The sequence below is a fragment of the Lycorma delicatula genome, chromosome 9, assembly GCF_047948215.1.
Source record: "Lycorma delicatula isolate Av1 chromosome 9, ASM4794821v1, whole genome shotgun sequence".
NCBI classification, from domain to species: Eukaryota; Metazoa; Arthropoda; class Insecta; order Hemiptera; family Fulgoridae; genus Lycorma; species Lycorma delicatula.
Window position 1 is genome coordinate 94,208,485 of NC_134463.1, and position 17,528 is coordinate 94,226,012.

Genomic DNA, 17,528 nt, shown 5'->3' on the forward strand with positions numbered 1-17,528 from the left:
CTTTTATGAGCTTGTGCAACGATGGACCAGGTGCGTTGAAAAATGATGTACATGTAAGTTTCCTATTTGTATTGCAATAAAATTTATAACTACATTGCGGATAATAATTGACTTACCCTCGTATATATATATATATATATATATATATTAGTGGAGATTGGCCGGTTGAAGCACAAACTTTAATGAATTGAATTAATAAATTGTGAACTGTGAGCCTGTATCACTGTGTAAGCTAAGTTGTGAACTGAATGATTTGAATGATTAATGTTACAAAAATAATAGAATTAAATTTACGTTAAATAAAATAAAACAATATTAAATACATTAAAAAAATTTCTGTTTTTTCTCATAATAATGAGCTTCCCGTGGGGACTGCGTATGAGGCTATAATGATGAGGTGATGAAAGCACCTCATGCAAGGCTAGACCAATCATCACCATCAACTGATAACAAACGGGATGCTCCTGGGGCGCTGTTTTGGTAGATGCAATGGGGTGCTCTTATAATATCTTTACAAACAATCGTCCGATTATTTCAAAATTCAAACTGGGTATTTCTTAATAAGCTGAAAGCTAACTTTTTCCCCTATCAGGTACACTCTCGATCTAACAGATCACGGCTATTCGGAAATGTTATATCTTAGCAGCCAATCTACCGATTTAAAAAATTAAAACGGGGGAGTTGCTAATGTAATACAAAATCACAATGGAACTAAACCAGTACAAAAAGAGCAGTATTTGTCAGCAATGTTTTTTTCGGCAATCGTGTTTTTTAATTTTTCATATTTATGTCTTGCAAATAGTTTTGTATTTAAAAAAATACATTACATGCGGCCACGTTAATAGAGAAGATATGTTTTCGGTGGGGATATGATCTTGTAATTGAATTACAAGCAGGCCTCCGTGGCGCGAGTGGTAGCGTCTCGGCCTTTCATCCGGAGGTCCCGGGTTTAAATCCCGGTTGGGCATGGAATTTTCACACACGCTACAAATCATTCATCTCATCCTCTGAAGCAATACCTAACGGTGGATCCGGAAGTTAAAAAAAAAAAAAAAAAATTGAATTACAAACCTCCTTACAATATCTAAAGTACCTGTATGATATTATATGCGGCTCGTAATTCTGTCTTTAACATGAACTGGTTGTACTAAATAATAAAATATTATTATCATTTTATAATAAAAATTACATTTTTAACAATAGCTTTGTAATGAAATCTTACTAGGGATATGTTTTCATAATTATAATAACAGGTTCCTCCCGGTTCGAGAAGATGAAAAATTAACAATCACTCATTACAATTTTTTTACTTCTTCACCAACAAGAAATAAGAGAAGCACGATACTAGTTTTAAGAGGATTATATCCTTTTGAAAAGAATTACCTAGTTACGAAAGGATGTACCTTAAGACATAATTATTTTGATGATGATTATTTCCACTTTCACCATGTTATTTTGAAAAATAAAATTCCATATTTTAAATATCAAAATCGATGGCAAGGATACTATAATCAGCAATTATCAAATATATAATATTTTAATCTAATACATGATATTTTTATAATTCATTATATTAATCAATATTTTTAAATAACCTATTATTAAGTTGTATTATAAAAACGTTTTAGTTGAAATTATTACATTTTATTACGTAATAATTAAACAAATAAATGAAATAAATAAACAGATATGGAAATTTTATACGCTAAAAATCAAATAAAAATTAAAAAAAAAAAAACTGGAAAAACTTACTGAGATGATTTGTTGGAGTTGCACGTCTATCGTAATCTTTTTTCAAAAGGCTGTCCAAAATTTGTAGATGATCCATTTTTGTCCCTTTCCTGTAAAACAAGAAAAAAAATTATTTTTTATATACGAGTATTTATTTTCGCTATTACATGTAGCATAATATGTTATCCTTCTTGTAGACTAACATTAATCAGAAATTACTCTAAAAAATATTCCAGATAAATACTAAAAAACTTTAAGCCGAATATGGACAAAAACAAGAAAAAAATCGAGTTTTTATTCTAATGTGATAATAAAAAAAATAATAATTTAAATTATCCAGATCCTTTTTAAAAGCTTTTATTTAACTCGCTTTAGGAATAATCAAATCTTGCAACTGCTATGTCTTTTGATCTATCGTATGAAAATCAGTGAAAGTTGGTACACGTATGTAACTTCGATGACAATGCAGCACTACGGTGTCGGAATTTGATATGACACGCCCCCACGCCCTACCCCTACGCTAAATTCATGCATTTAGTTGAAAATTTTCATTTCTCATGAACTATCGTATGAAAATGATTGAAATTTTGTACACGTAACTTCGATGTCACATATGTGACATCGAAATGTAACTTCGATGTGTAAAAATAAATATTTTTACTTTTTTAAAAGCTTTTATTTTTAGTCTTAAAAAATTACAAAAAAAAAAATACAAAAATATATTTGATTACATAATATAAAAAAATATTTTTTAAAAAAGCTTTTATTTAACTAATATTAATATTAACATTAATAAAAAAAGTAAACAAATTAGAAAAACCCTCCAATAAGTAAAAAATAAATTTAAACTTTAAGAAACTTTAAGAGGCAATACTGTGTCAATAATGTATCGATCATTAGATAGCAGCAGTGTACAGAGGAGTTCAGATGGAGTGCAATAGATGTACAACACTATGACCGACCGTCTCCTGCTATAAACAACTAAGGCATGGTTAATATTGTCATGGTGATCGACGAAGACCGCCGTATGACAATGAGAAAAGTAGAAAATGATACCACAATACTGAAAAATACAATACAACGGATTTTAACAGAACCTTTCTACAAAAAATGATTGCAGTGCACTGGGTACCGTACCAACCGAATAAGCAGAAAAAAACGAATCGTCAAAAAATTGCACAAGAACTGCTTATAGGTTATAAAGAGAAGACGGGAAGTTCTTGAATCAAATAATATGCTATTGATGAGACACGGATTCGTAATTTTGAACCTGAAAGCAGTGTTTGTAAGAGTGACCACTCCAAAGTCAAAAAAATGTCGCCGCATACAGTTAGAAGTGTAGCAAATGATGATTTCCGCTAACAATAAAGAGGGTATTATCTACGGACAGAGTGCCAAATGGTGTTAGTGTGACTGCTACTTACGACAGAAACTTCATTTGAAAGGTTTTTACTACTGAATGTAACTTTTCTATATATGTAATTAAAAGGTGTATATCTGTTTACGAATCGTTTATAAATTATAAAATGTAATATGTATTACATTGTTTTATAATATTTAGATAATATTTTAGTCCATTAAACCAAAATATGAAATGTTCATGATCAACAACAACAAAATACAAAATATCTTACATTAAACATAAAAACTTCTGGATTAGGTCAGAGTCAATTATTATAGATTGTAGTATTATAGATATACGTAAAAACACTGGCAAAGTGAATAACACTCACGGCTATTAATAATAAAAAAATAAGAGGGTTTGAGTTGAAAAAAATGCAAAATAAACAGAGTATATATTTTTTAGAAGTAATAACAAATTTTAAGAAAACATTTTTCAAACATATTCAAATGTACGTTATATTTAATAAATTTTCTTCAGTAATATTTTCTCTAAATCTAACACCTCCTTAGTAAAGGGTAAAATAAGAAAAAAGAGAAAAATTTCATAAAAACATTTTAGATCCGGGGTCAATAATTAAAAAAAAATTGGGCATTTCTTGATAGTTCTCTGTGTAAATTATTAACACCCTCTGTATTAAAACTGAAAGTATAAACTTTCGGTTTTAATATTTAAAAAAAAATTTTTAAATCTAACAAAAAAACATATATTTCAATTTTAAAAAGGTAAGGGTTATACAGAAATATTTGAACCATTTTTTTTTCCAAAATTTGTTAGATCAATTGTAAGTATAAGGCCAAAAGCAGTGCAACACACATACATACGCATGTACATACATATATATATATATATATATATATATATATATATATATGTGTGTGTGTGTGTGTGTGTGTGATTGTGTGTTTTTGGTCATGATAAATTAGTTGACTATAAAAAATAAAAATATGCAAAAAAACTCGATACCCCAATTTTGACATGTTCACCATACTTTCCCCTTAATATAGCTATTCTCGCTGGAATGTAAAAGTATATTGATTAAAAAATAAATAAATATTTGGATTAAATCTGGCAGTATTAGATTAATTTTGATGGTTTTTATGAGTATAAAGTTAGCCAGTATTTAAAAAAAATACATCACTGATAATTTATCAGTTTTTTTTACATGTTTAACGATAACACATTTATTTTCATCACATTCATTTGTTATTCAGTGGACAACCGTTTTTATTTTTTATTTTTTTTGTGAAACGGATTTTATATCAATAAATAAAAATAAAAATAAAATATATAAACTTTTTAACAGAAAATATTTAAAAAAAGCTTTTAATGAAAGTATCAGTTCTATAAAGTAATATTTTTATTTTTAACTGAACTTTAACTTCATGTTAAAATTAATTAAATAAATTTAATAACAAAAATTAATTATTTTAAAATTAATTAAAAAACGAATTGTATTTTTTATAATTTTAGTAATTTATTTTTTCTTTTTTTAGCCTAAACTTAATACCAGAAATTTTTACGGAGTTTTAGTCTATTTATTTTTAACTTAAATAGATTAGAATGAATTTGGTTATAGAATAGAAAAACTACACGCTACTAAATCCTTCTCAATCTTTTGAGATCGTAATTCTATTCAATCTTTTGAATTTAACTATCTGATAATTAATTTAAGCATTTCAACTGTAGTAAAAGACGTAAATACGTAATAACAGGTTTTCGAATTATTCAGATTGTATTATTTAACTCATTTTTGTATGATTTTTCAAGCAAAAAAAAAAAAAAATGAAAAAATATTCTGTTGTTCATTGAATTCGTTTAAATTATATTTTACACAAATGAAAAATATCAAATTTGGACACCTCATGATTACTTGTACGCCTATTAAATTACATGTTTTTTTATATATTTTTAATTTTATATTGCATTTGGTTTTTTTTTGTTATTGAAGTATTTAATGCAATTTTTTTTATAATCAGAGGCTAATAATTATAAATAAATCAATATACATTAGTAAAAAAAATTAAAAAAAAAGGAAATGAAATCGGATTCGAGCTGATGTGCTTTGCCCTTGTAAGATCCAAATATTTCATTAATTAAAATTTTATTGGGCTATAACTCTGGAACCAATGAAAATAAGTACGACTTATGATATATCGTTGAAAAGCTCTAAAAGGGCTGATTACTACAGTTAAGAAAAAGCCCAATATCACAATATTTTTGGATTTCGGGCTTTTTTGGACACTTTTGGTTCAGTCGATTGCAATCAAAAGGAAAGGTTCACATGTAGATGTTACAACAGTTTTAAATTCAAAATTTCAACAATCTACGGCAAGTCATTTTTGAGTTAAGCGAGATACATACGTACGTACGTACAAATGTCACGGCGAAATTAGTCAAAATGGATTCAGGGATAGTCAAAATAGATATTATCGTTGAACTCAGAAAATCATTAAAATTTTTCGCGATTACAATACATCCTTTACTTCGTACAAGGAAGTTAAAATATGATGTAATATTGTAAATTATTTTTCTTATATAATTTGTACCGGTTTAAAGTGAATGTAACCTCTACGAATATTTTGTGTTAGGAATATTTATCATAAAACTTAATTCCAAATCTGAAAGAGATTTAATGATTAAAATATGAGACTATGTTAATTAAATCTTTTCTAAACAAAAAGCTATACTTTTGTACATATTTTTAGTTTTATGTTGGAAATTTTCTCTTATCTTATCTCTAATAGGAACAGAGTTATTCAAATTTATTTATTGCACGCCCTCGACTTCCGCAGCCAATGTTATCATAGCTTTTTCTTTTAAAATATGAAATTTTTTATTCGTTAACTGGTAAAATACTAAGAGAATTAAATTAAAACTAATTTGTTACATATTCTTCAAAGAGAATGATCTTAATCTGTCTTTGAAAAAGATAAAATGTATTAATACTCAACCTTATCAATACTCTATTTTTAATTCAGGGAACGAAAGTTACAGTATAATTTATAGATGTAAAGAAAATTTTTTAATTGCTAAAGTTTAGAAAACGTAAACATATAGATGCCAAATAATTCTACATGGTTGTCGTCTGTGAAGTGTTGCCACTGCTAATACACAATGTCACTGAATAGGACACTTAACAGGACATCGTAAGTAGCAAGAATCCAGTCACTGGTCTATCTCCACCATGCTCATCAACTGAGCTTTCTAAATTTTGACAAATAATATTTTTATCAAATTGGTTCCTGTTTTGATTTATTCCAATTAATATAGACCGGCCTGCTAACACGGACTGGAATCCGACCCGACCGAACCCAGTCGAGATGCAGTAATGAAAACAGCCCGAGTGAAGAAAGTTCCCTAATTTTATCTCAGCACCATCCATCATCCTTTCCGAATTCTTACAATTATGTTACCGTCAACAAATGCGACTCCCTCCAGAAAGGGGAGTTCATTGCGTCCTCCAAATATTAGGGCTCCAGAAAGGCGCATTCCTGCTAGGCCGGAAGGCTATAGCATCGAAAAGACTTCAGGGGACGGACTGAAGTGAAATGAAACCGGTAGAACTAAGCTCGTACGCGGCTAGTCTCCTAAAAGCCAGCTCCGGTGTAACAATTTCTCCCTTGTCTAAAGAATCGGAACACAGAAAATAATTTCGTTCATAAATAAAACACAATAATTATAACCGCCAGTAAATAATGACCCGCTCGGTAAACGAAAGACATGGAAGAAAGTGACATTTGCCCAGTTTCTGCGATTAGCAGGGAGTTAAAAATTCTCGCGCTTTCCTTGCATTCCGTTCCGATGTTTGAAAAATATTATACATAATATAATTGCATTAATATAATAATATTATAATTAATACAATATAATTATACTTTTTATGAAATAGAATTTATTTACCATTTTAATTGATCGTTTGAGTAAATAACATTTATTTTATGTAGGTCGTATTTTGCTTTATTCTCATTCAAATGAATAAATTAAAATAATAATTTACCTAATAGCTTTCCCAAATATCAATAATCAAAGACTATGTAATTATAGATTTACTAACTTTCTTCAAGTGGATGAACGTTTTAAGACTGCAATTTAATTACCCACTTACATAAAACAAATTCATATTATTTCATAGTAATAAAAAACATAAAGATTTTCTTCTCATCTTAATATTTTTTTTTTTTTTAATTTTAATATAAAAGAAACTAATTTTACATTATCAGATTACGTTTTTTTGTTTTTAAATACAAAACCTTTATATTTCTTTTTACTTCCAGATAGAAAAGACTGTAACATCATTAAAAATGAAACCACCCCAGTATTTTTCTTAACTATTTGTTACAGATAAATCTTTAACTACATCCGAAACAGCTTACTTATATTAGATCCGGTAGTTTTATCTGACTAAAGAACATTTTTCTTTTTATAGCTTACAAAAAAATACCTGTTCCCTTTTGTCCTGTCTATATATATTTATTTTGTTTTTTCTCGATATTACTTTTCTCTTTTTTTCACTTTTTTTTATTTTTTTTAAATTTTCGTTGGATTTTTTTATTAATTTCTTTTATTATGATTGCTATATTATTCTCAACAGGATACAACTTTATTTGCGTAATGGTGAAACAAAATTATACATTCAACGAATCCGAGTTATAGTATTAATTATGAATCCGATTTAATTATATATTCATGAAGAATAATAGAATCAAACTGCAACAATAGTAATCGAAGAGCACAGGAAAAAACAGTAATAAAAAAGAGACTCCGACAAGGATGTTTCCTATTCTCGTTACTTTTTAATCTTTACATAGAACTAGCAGTTAATGATGTTAAAGAACAGTTTAGATCCGAAGTAACAGTTCAAGGTGAAAAGATAAAGATGATAAGATTTGCTGATGATATAGAAATTCTTGCTGAGAGTAGAGAGGATTTAGAAGAAACATTGATTGACATGGATGAAGTTTTGCACAAGAACTGTCGCATGAAATTAAACAAGAACTAAATGAAAGTAATGAAAGTAGTAGATATAAAGTAAATGAACAACTGATTATAAAAATAGGATGAAAAAAGACTATGGAGATAGAAGAATTTTGTTATTTCGGAAGTAGAATATGGACAAAAGCAGGAGTGATATAAAATGCCAAATAGCACAGGCAAAACGAGGTTTCAGTCAGAAATATAATTAGCTTACATCAAAAGTTAAGTTAAACACCAGAAAAACATTTTTGAAGTATATGTTTGGAGCGTAGCTTTATATGGAAGTGAAACATGGACGATTGGAGTGCTCGAGAAGAAAAGATTAGAAGCTTTTAAAATGCGGTGCTATAGGAGAATGTTAAAAATCAATGGCTGGATAAAGTGACAAATGAAGAAGTGTTGTAGCAAAGTGATGAAGAAAGAAGTGTTTAGAAAAATGTAGTTAAAAGAAGAGAAAGAGTTATAGGCCACATGTTAAGGCAACCTGGAATAGTCACTTTAATATTGGAAGGACTGGTAGATGGGAAATAGTGTACAGGCAGGCAACATCTAGAATACTTAAAACAAATTGTTAGGGATGTAGGATGTGTGGGGTATACTGAAATAAAAAACGACTGGTACTACATACGGAATCTTGGAGAACTGTATAAAACCAATCAAATGACTGACGACAAAAAAGAAGCAACGACTGAAGCCTTATTAGGCATGGAAAACAGATGTTGTGGGTATTTTAAAATATATTATAAGAAAAATCTAAATGAAATAGACAAAACTAACAAACATCACATATCAGGTATAAAAAGAGAAAATAAAGAACGAAAATATATACCGTTTATGTTTACGCTGATTGAAATACTACACTACAACTGCTAGATCATCTTAGAAGATGTGTCTAAGAAAATCGAGTTTTTGTTCCCGCCGAGATAATTTATGTTTTGAAATAGATCCCACCTGATCCACTGTCTTGAAATCAAAAGAAAATCAGAAGGGAGAACCAGACACCACATCCTTCGGCACAATTTTTGGTTGGTAGAAGGCTACCAATAAAACAAAATTTTCTGTGTTCGTCAACTTTCGTACGTGTTCGAGAATTATCGAGTTAACTGTATACCATTATTCCGTAGAGAATGAAGCATCTTGATCTATGATATGATGCGATGTTTCGGAGCTTAATCGTGGTTCACAATCACCACAGGTTCTTCACTACCGTATAGAGATAGTTTGGTTTCTGCGAATTATCTGAAGCATAGATGGAAATGATCTTGAGATCAGTATTACTGCTCTCAAGATCACTCTATCAATTATATTTGTAAGATCTTTTTTGAATATTAACTTGAAAAATCATTCAATTTAATATGTTCGATTATTTTTTAAAAAAATATATAAATTTATACGTCTTAAAAGTCTGCAGCAGATACTTTCTATTAATTTGAGTAAAATCACATATTAGGAGGATTTTTTTTTATTCCACATAAAAAAATACTCGCTAATCAACCCTTTGATTCCAAGATTAGAATTACAGTTCTAACTGTCTCTAGGTAATCTAAAAATAAATTGAACTAATCCTAAGACAAATATTACCACACTTCTTTATACAAGATTTCAAAATAAATAATAATGCCGCTAAGTATTTAAAAATGGAATAAAAATCTACATCCAAAACGAAATGAAATAAACTTCTACATCAATACACAGAAAGTGGGTTAGGGAGTTGTAGCATAAATAGTACATAGACAAAAAACGGAGGACGAATGGTAAGAAGTCACTTTAGACGGAAAAGTCCCCAGGTAGTATGCGATATCACAAATACTATTGTAGACGCTTGTAAATGAATAGAGTGCTTACAAAAATAGTGGAGAATTTTTTCTCTCTCTGTGCACATCAGAACAGAATCCCAGCTTAATTCAATGAATCCCAGTTTAAATATTTCAAACTATACATATATAAATTATACTAGCAGACCCGGAAATGCTTTGCTATTGCTAGATTTGATTATATATATAATCAAATCATATATAGATTAAATGAACACAAGTGAAAGTTTTATAAAACATTCTGCAACTTCAGAAAATTTAACCTTCCACTTTATAAAAGTCAGATGTAAATAAATGCAACTGGCAAAACAACAGCAATACCTATCGGATTTAATTCAAACTAGTCTCTAACCAAGTAGTCGGTTCAAGTATTTTGAACCGACTAACCTAATTTTCTTTCTATTGGTCATATCGAGGATTTCAATAACTTTAAACCTTCTCCGGAGAACGCGGACGATTTTGCAAAAACGCGTGCGTAAATCAGTTCAGTAGTTTTTTAGTCTATAGCTGAAACATATACGAACGTGTACTTTTGTATGTATAGAAGAAGAAAGTCTATCTGTGCATTTGTGTTTCGTAAATATCTCGAAACCGGCTCCACGTAGCGGGTAGAGTTTTTGCAAAACCTTTTCTTTTCACGTAACTAATATATTTAATATTAGCCAAATCGGTCCATATATACAATTTTTCTAAATATCTCAACCCCAACGCCACCTAGCGGGTCCATTTTTTGTAAAAATATTTATTTTCACGTAGCTAATATATATATTATTATTATTATTATTATGCCTTTACGGCCAACATGGGACCACTTAAGTCAATTTTAGTTAGATATTTTCTGAGAAAAGAGTGTTATTTTACTCTTCCAAGCTGCCCAGTATTTCTTCATCCGTTCAGATCTTTCTTCATCTGTAAACACCCTCTTCGTTTTATTTTGTCGTTTGTCTGTCTTTTGTTTAAATCTAATGTTTTTGACTTTTAGCTTTGCAATTTTTCCAGTTTTATTCTGTAGGTCGGTTAGAGAAATTCCCAATTCTTTCATATCTTCTCTAATTTCTTTGATCCATCCTACTTCTAGTTTTTGGAACCACAGCTTTTCAATGATATTTCTTGACAGTCTTGTTTCCGGTGTCCTTACGAGATGACCAAAGAACGAGATTCTTTTTTTCCGCATAGTATTAGTAACAGGTTCTATTTCTCAATACACCACCTCATTTGGCACAATCCACCATCGGCCTTCTTTTTGGTGTTTTTTATTCATACAAGTTCTGACAATTCTCCTCTCTATTTTCAGAATTTTATCAATTCGGTTTTTCTGAGTGATTTTGAAAAGGGTCTTGCTTCCGTAGGTGACTACTGGCTGAACTACAGTTTTATAATGTTTAGGTTTTGTTTTAGTCGAAAGGCATTTTTTGTTATATGTTGACTGAGTTAATTTTTGGGATTTAATAATTTTATTTGTCCTATTTTTCCATGTCACTTTTTCATTTAAATCATAAGTTATTATTTCCCCTAGATATTTAAATTGTTTTATTATTTTAATTTTCTGATTGTTTACCGTAATGTGCTCTATTACCAGAGGATCTATGGCTATTAGTTCAGTTTTTCGAAAGAGATATGAAGCCCTATCTTTTGATATATATATATATATATATATATTCTGAACATGAACCAAATCGGACCATAAGTGCAATTTTTTCAAATATCTCAACCCCAGCGCCATTTAGGTGATCCAGTTTTTTGCACAGGTATTTCTTTCCATTAAAGCAACACATATTCTGAATATGAGCCAAGTCGTACCAGAAATACAATTTTTCGAAATATTTCAACCCCAGCGCCACCTTTGTTTTTCCTTTTTTTTACCTCCGGGTCTACCGTTAGGTATTGCTTCAGAGGATGAGATGAATGATTTGTAGCGTGTATGAAAATGCCATACCTGACTGGGATTCGAACCAGGGCCCTCCAGATGAAAGGCCGAGACGCTAACACTCGCGACACGGAGACCAACTACCCCAGCGCCACCTAGTGGGTCCAAACTAATTCAGAAACCTTCGCGGGTGTGCGCATAACACACCAAAGTTTTATCGCAATCGGACGAATGGTATAGGAACGCATATGGAACAAACAAACATTGATTTATATATATATATATATATATATATATATATATATATATATATATATAAAGATATTCAGATTTGTAATATAAAAAGAACATCTTTACTACCAGAGAAAGCAAATCTCATACATAAATTTTAACCATTTTTTTTTTTATTTAATCAGTAAATACCCTTTGTTTTAAATTTTGACGTAAATAATTATTTCCAAAAAATTTAAAAACTTTCAGGACATATCCTATTGATGAAAATAAAGAAGGAAGTTCATATAAACATAGCGAGTATCGACTGGCGAAACATTTCGCCCTGTTTCTGCGCCTTCTAAATTCTTGGAACCCAAATTAAGGAGTAAAATTTACTAGTTTTATCTTTTTTTTTATATAATAATCTGACCTGGAAACTTGAAAAAAGCTAAAGAACTGTATTTTTAGAAGTTTTTAAGAAATCTGATATAAAAGTCAAAAGATTGGGATCGAAAAAGGACACTATTTTGTTTGACGTAAAATAGTTTGAAAATGGATAATAAAGACGTAAAAGTCTTAAATAAAACTTGTGGAGAATTTGATTCTCAACATAGCCCATACAAAACTAAGTACAAACTCAAGAATTTCAAAGTTTATTAAAAACGGAAGGTATCAAAAAGATTTCAACTAGGTATTAAACGAAACAAAATTTTCAATACTACTAAACAAAAGAATTAAATACGTTTCAGAAAAATAACAAATATAAACAGAAACAATTAAACCATCCTACAAAAAATTAAATAAAGAGCTGAAAATGTCTTCCGTAAATAAAGCATTCAGCCCGATGAACAATCTTTTGATGGCTTTCCATGTTTCAACAGGGTTGTTTTTTTTTAGTTATACAGCACTGTTAATTCTACTAAATTTTCTTTTTTACTAAACTTTTGTTTTTATAAGTAATTCAGGTGGCTCCACAGATAATAATCCAAAGGTAATACAAATATCATATCTTGTGTAATCAGCTGTTAAAATTGACAAATTATGAAATAAATTTAATTAAAATTAATTTTTAATTAGCTTTACCTACCGAGCTGATGTAGTGGTTAACGCGTTGCAAATCAAATTGTTTAACAGCTGATTTTCAAAATCGAATGTTCCGAGGTTCAAATCCTAGTAAAAATTAATTGCTTTTATACGAATTTCAATACTAGACAGTGAAATACGAAAGTACGTTAGTGATTGAGATAGTTGGGGTACAATTAACCACAAGACACATAGTCAGCTTTTTTTTTAACTCCCTTCCCCTCAAGGCCCGATCGTGGATTGGGCCTTGGGGAACCTTGAAGGGAACCTCAAGACCGTATAACACGGTCTTGAGGGTGCCAGTTGCCTCTACACCCCTGGGAGGCTATGCCATTCCTGAAAGCACCCTCTAGTGGCTGGGTCTCGGTCTTTCTTTTCCCCACCTAAGGACCTCATGAGTCCCCGTCCAATCATTGAAGGTGAGACGCCGGAGCATCCTACCTGAACGGGGCTGTCCTCCCTACCATAACTCTTACACTCCTCACCAATCTTCCACTTCTTCCAGGGTCTTCTTTCGGATTATGTCCCCTATTATCTTACTGACTATTGACTAGTTCCGCTCACTATGAAGCGTTATCTTAACTATATTATCTGCGGTAACTCACCCAACCGCGTCCACATCGTCATCCTGTTTTCCTCCCACCTTGGGCACTGAAAGGCAATATGTTGCGCGGTATCCCGCTCTCCACAGTACTGGCAGATTTAGACGACCGACTCATCCTGACGCGTAGATAGCTATTAAAGCTATCATGCCCAGGAATGGTCAGGAATGTTCCACCTGGGTCTTGTACAACAGCACACCTCATTTACATGTCATACATATCATTCTCATCTCATTGGCTGTAAAGGGTTTGCTTATCGTTCACCAGTTGAACAGATTGCAAAGTACACATTTTGAGGAAAAAATTGTTTTATTGATGTTTTGTTTTATCGGATTTTACATTTTTTTTTTAATTTTAATTGTTCAGCTTTCTAAAATATTCTTTTGTAATATTGAAAATTTCGTTTTGTTTAATATCTAAATAAATTCTGCCACATTTTGATATGTTCTGTTTTAAATTAATGTAGAAATACTTACATTTTTATTTCGTTTCTTTAGCCTTTATTAATATGATTTTAGATTTTACGCGCAATTATATTTTCTAAAAGTTTAGTTTAAAACTTTTAAATGTTTATTACTCGTTTAATAAAGTTATTTTACCGCCAAACATAAAATATACCGTTTTTAAACCCTACTATTTTGAATTCTACCCTAAATTTCTCGAAAATTAATAAAAAATACAGTTAGTTCTTGGACCTATTTTTTAAGAATTTTCAGGTCAGATTTCATAAAAAAAGAAAACCAATAAATTTATTCCTTAATTGGGGGTCCCCTGAAGTACTACAGTCTAGCTTAATTTTCTCTAAGGCGCAGAAATCAGGGTGAAACTTTTACCAGCCAACACTCGTTAACGAAGCGTTTCCGAAGCTATGTTCATGTGAACTTCTTTATTTTCAATAGTAAAATGTCCTGAAAATTTGTTCATTCTTCATGAATCACTGTTTCTTTACGACGAGGTAGGGTTATAGTATCAACTCATTAAAACAAAATTAATTACAATATTTAATATTTAGTATGAATTTCTGTTTAAGTATCATCTAAAAGCTTTATTTTGATTACAAAATCAAAAAATTAAATAAACTAAATTCATTAACTTTAAGTCTCATTATTTTTCACTTAAATACGTTACTTTTACAAAACAAGATACAGAATCTAACATCTTCCAAATTCCGTTGTTTCTATTTCAAAAACAAAGCTAGCTACAAGTTTTCTTTACTCGTAATTTAAGTATATAATTAGTAAAGTTTTATCCTGAAGCGACGACAATAATGAAGCACGTAGGTGGATGTACCTACCCAAACAATTATATTTTTTAAAGGCTTCATTTATATAATTGTACCATCTCTCAACGTAATTTATATATATGGTAAATTAAGAATGAAATAAAACAACAGAACGGATGCAATGAATATAATTATATATAATGTAAAAACAAAAAGAAGACAAACGCTTTAAGCATTTTAGAAATTTTAACTACGAAACAATTTCGTCTACTTGTAATATATTCTTGATGTATTCAAAATATAATGAACCATGAATTAGACCATGAATTTCAAATTGTCATTACAACAAAAGCTGGTATTTATATATATATATATATATATATAAAGAAAACATATTTAACTTAAATATCTTCTAACCTGTGAAATAAAGTTGCAATTAAATATATATACAGAGTGATTCAAAAAGGACTTCACAACTTTAGAAGCATATAACAATTTATTTAGGTAAATAATAGATTTATTTGAGATCACATTTCATAACAAAATCTATGAAGTTTTAATTCATTAGTGGCCACCAGTGCTGTCACCACTGTTGTTAAAAATGGATACATTTACTGGTGCCGAACGTGCTTTTTTTGGTTTCACGATTTGCAGTCAGAAACTACAGTTCAACTAATTTTCGTAGAGAATACAGTAGGGAGCCTCCTAGTAGGCGTACAATTCACTCTCAGCAGCAAAACTTTGTTGAGAGAGGTTATTCTGTTAAACATTTTAAATCACCAGGACGTCCTGGTGATTTAATATGTCCAGCTTCAGGTGATTGGGGGTCCAGCTTCAGATGTGAGTTAATCCACACCTGAAGCTGGTGTGGATTAACTCAAAGAAAGCTTTCCACTAGCACGAAGAAATCATCTCGAGGTGCGTCTGTGGTTTCACAAACGACTGTTTAGCGCGTATTACGTAAACGATTGCACTTGAAGCCATACAAACTAACCGTGGTTCGACGCATTACAGATGACAACAAAGTTGCCCTGCTGCAGTTTTTTGTGGGAATGATGGATAGAATTGTAGACAACGATAGATTTTTAGTCAATGCAATTTTTAGTGATAAAGTCACCGTTTCATATCAGTGGCTAAGTGAACACTCTTCTTAACTGCCAAATATGGGTCAGCAAAAACCATTCCTGGGAGCCTTAAGGTTAATGTTTTTTGTGGCCCAGGCAAACAAAAAAACGTACGGCCCGTTCTTGTTCCAGGAGGCAACCGTAAATGGTATCATTTATCTGGACATGCTTCAAAATTTTCTAATCCCTCACTTAGACGATGATGACCACCAAGATGGATGCCATTACTATCAGCAAGACTGGGCACCATCTTCTTGAGTAATACACAAGTCCGGGATTTTCTAGATACTCGATTTCCAGGTGGGTGGATTGGTCGCGAAGGTCCAATGCATGGCCACCTCACTCCACAGATTTGACCACGCTAGAATTTTTCTTTTAGGGTTTCATTAAAGATGGGTTTGCCTGCTTACCTTATTGAGCTAAGATTTCGAATAACACCGCAGCTACAGAGGTAACACCCGATTTGTTCGCTATAGTCTAGAATGAAATCGACTACAGGTGAGATGTGATGTAATATAATGGAAGCCATATTCAACCAGAATAAATACTGGATTTATTAGCAGAAATTTTCTCAAAATTAAATCCTAACAAATTTTATTACAAAATTTTATTTGTTAACTGTAATGTGAAGAAATTACTGTTCATCAAATCAGAAAAAATAAAAAAAATAATATTTTACACCATCTTTTTACGATTTACAATAATTTTCTCAGAAATTACTTGAGATACATTTTTGGGATCTATTTATTAATTTTTTCAGGTTAATCCCATGAAATTGCCAGATTTACTCTTAATTAAACATCCAAGAATTATTAATGTTTTCATTTTATTATACAGCGAAAGTCACATCGATTTTTTTCGCAAACAACTCGAAAATGTTGTGGTAATTATATACAGTTATGGATTCAGCTCTGATTTTTATGAAATTTGGAATATACTTATTTAGGACTTATGTTATTCGTTATAATTGAAATTATTTGTTGGAAATGCCTTTCACCCGAGTTACGTCCCTCGTAAGATACACAGTATCCTCACTAAAACCTTCGTAATTATTCAACTCTGTACAATATTCATTATTTTCGGAGCACATAAATTTGTTTCAGAGAAATTAAGTTAAGAATGAGATGAGATTCAATTAAGACGAAATTAAAGGTTAAGCTTGAATTAAGATGAAAGGTTAAGCTTAAGGTGTTAGATTTGGTAACTGCGCAATAACATTATTTTCCGAAAGATTTCGCTCGGATTTCAGCTAATCCGGTGAAATGAGATCGTACTGAAATTTTTACGACGTTAATTAAGGGGCAAAATTAATTATTTCTTGTGGTTTTAAACCTGAGAAATCGAATAAAATAGGTCCAAGAACCGTATCTACAGTAGTTTTTGAGAAATCTGGGACGAAAACCAATAAATTTGGGTAAAAAACTCTTGTTTTCTATGTCTGACAAACATAAATTTGTTAAAGGGGTAATACAAACTTTTAAATAAAACTTGTA

At 30.6% G+C, this 17,528-nt stretch overlaps 1 long non-coding RNA gene across 1 annotated transcript in view; it reads right to left on the reverse strand.

Annotated features, from left to right (window-relative positions):
- Positions 1–1,748: 1,748 nt before the first annotated feature.
- Positions 1,749–17,528, reverse strand: part of LOC142330240 (uncharacterized) — a 473,304-nt gene continuing 457,524 nt past the window's right edge. Inside the window, exon 3 of the long non-coding RNA XR_012757741.1 lies at positions 1,749–1,841. This is a non-coding gene — a long non-coding RNA (uncharacterized LOC142330240). The remainder of the gene's footprint in view (positions 1,842–17,528) is intronic.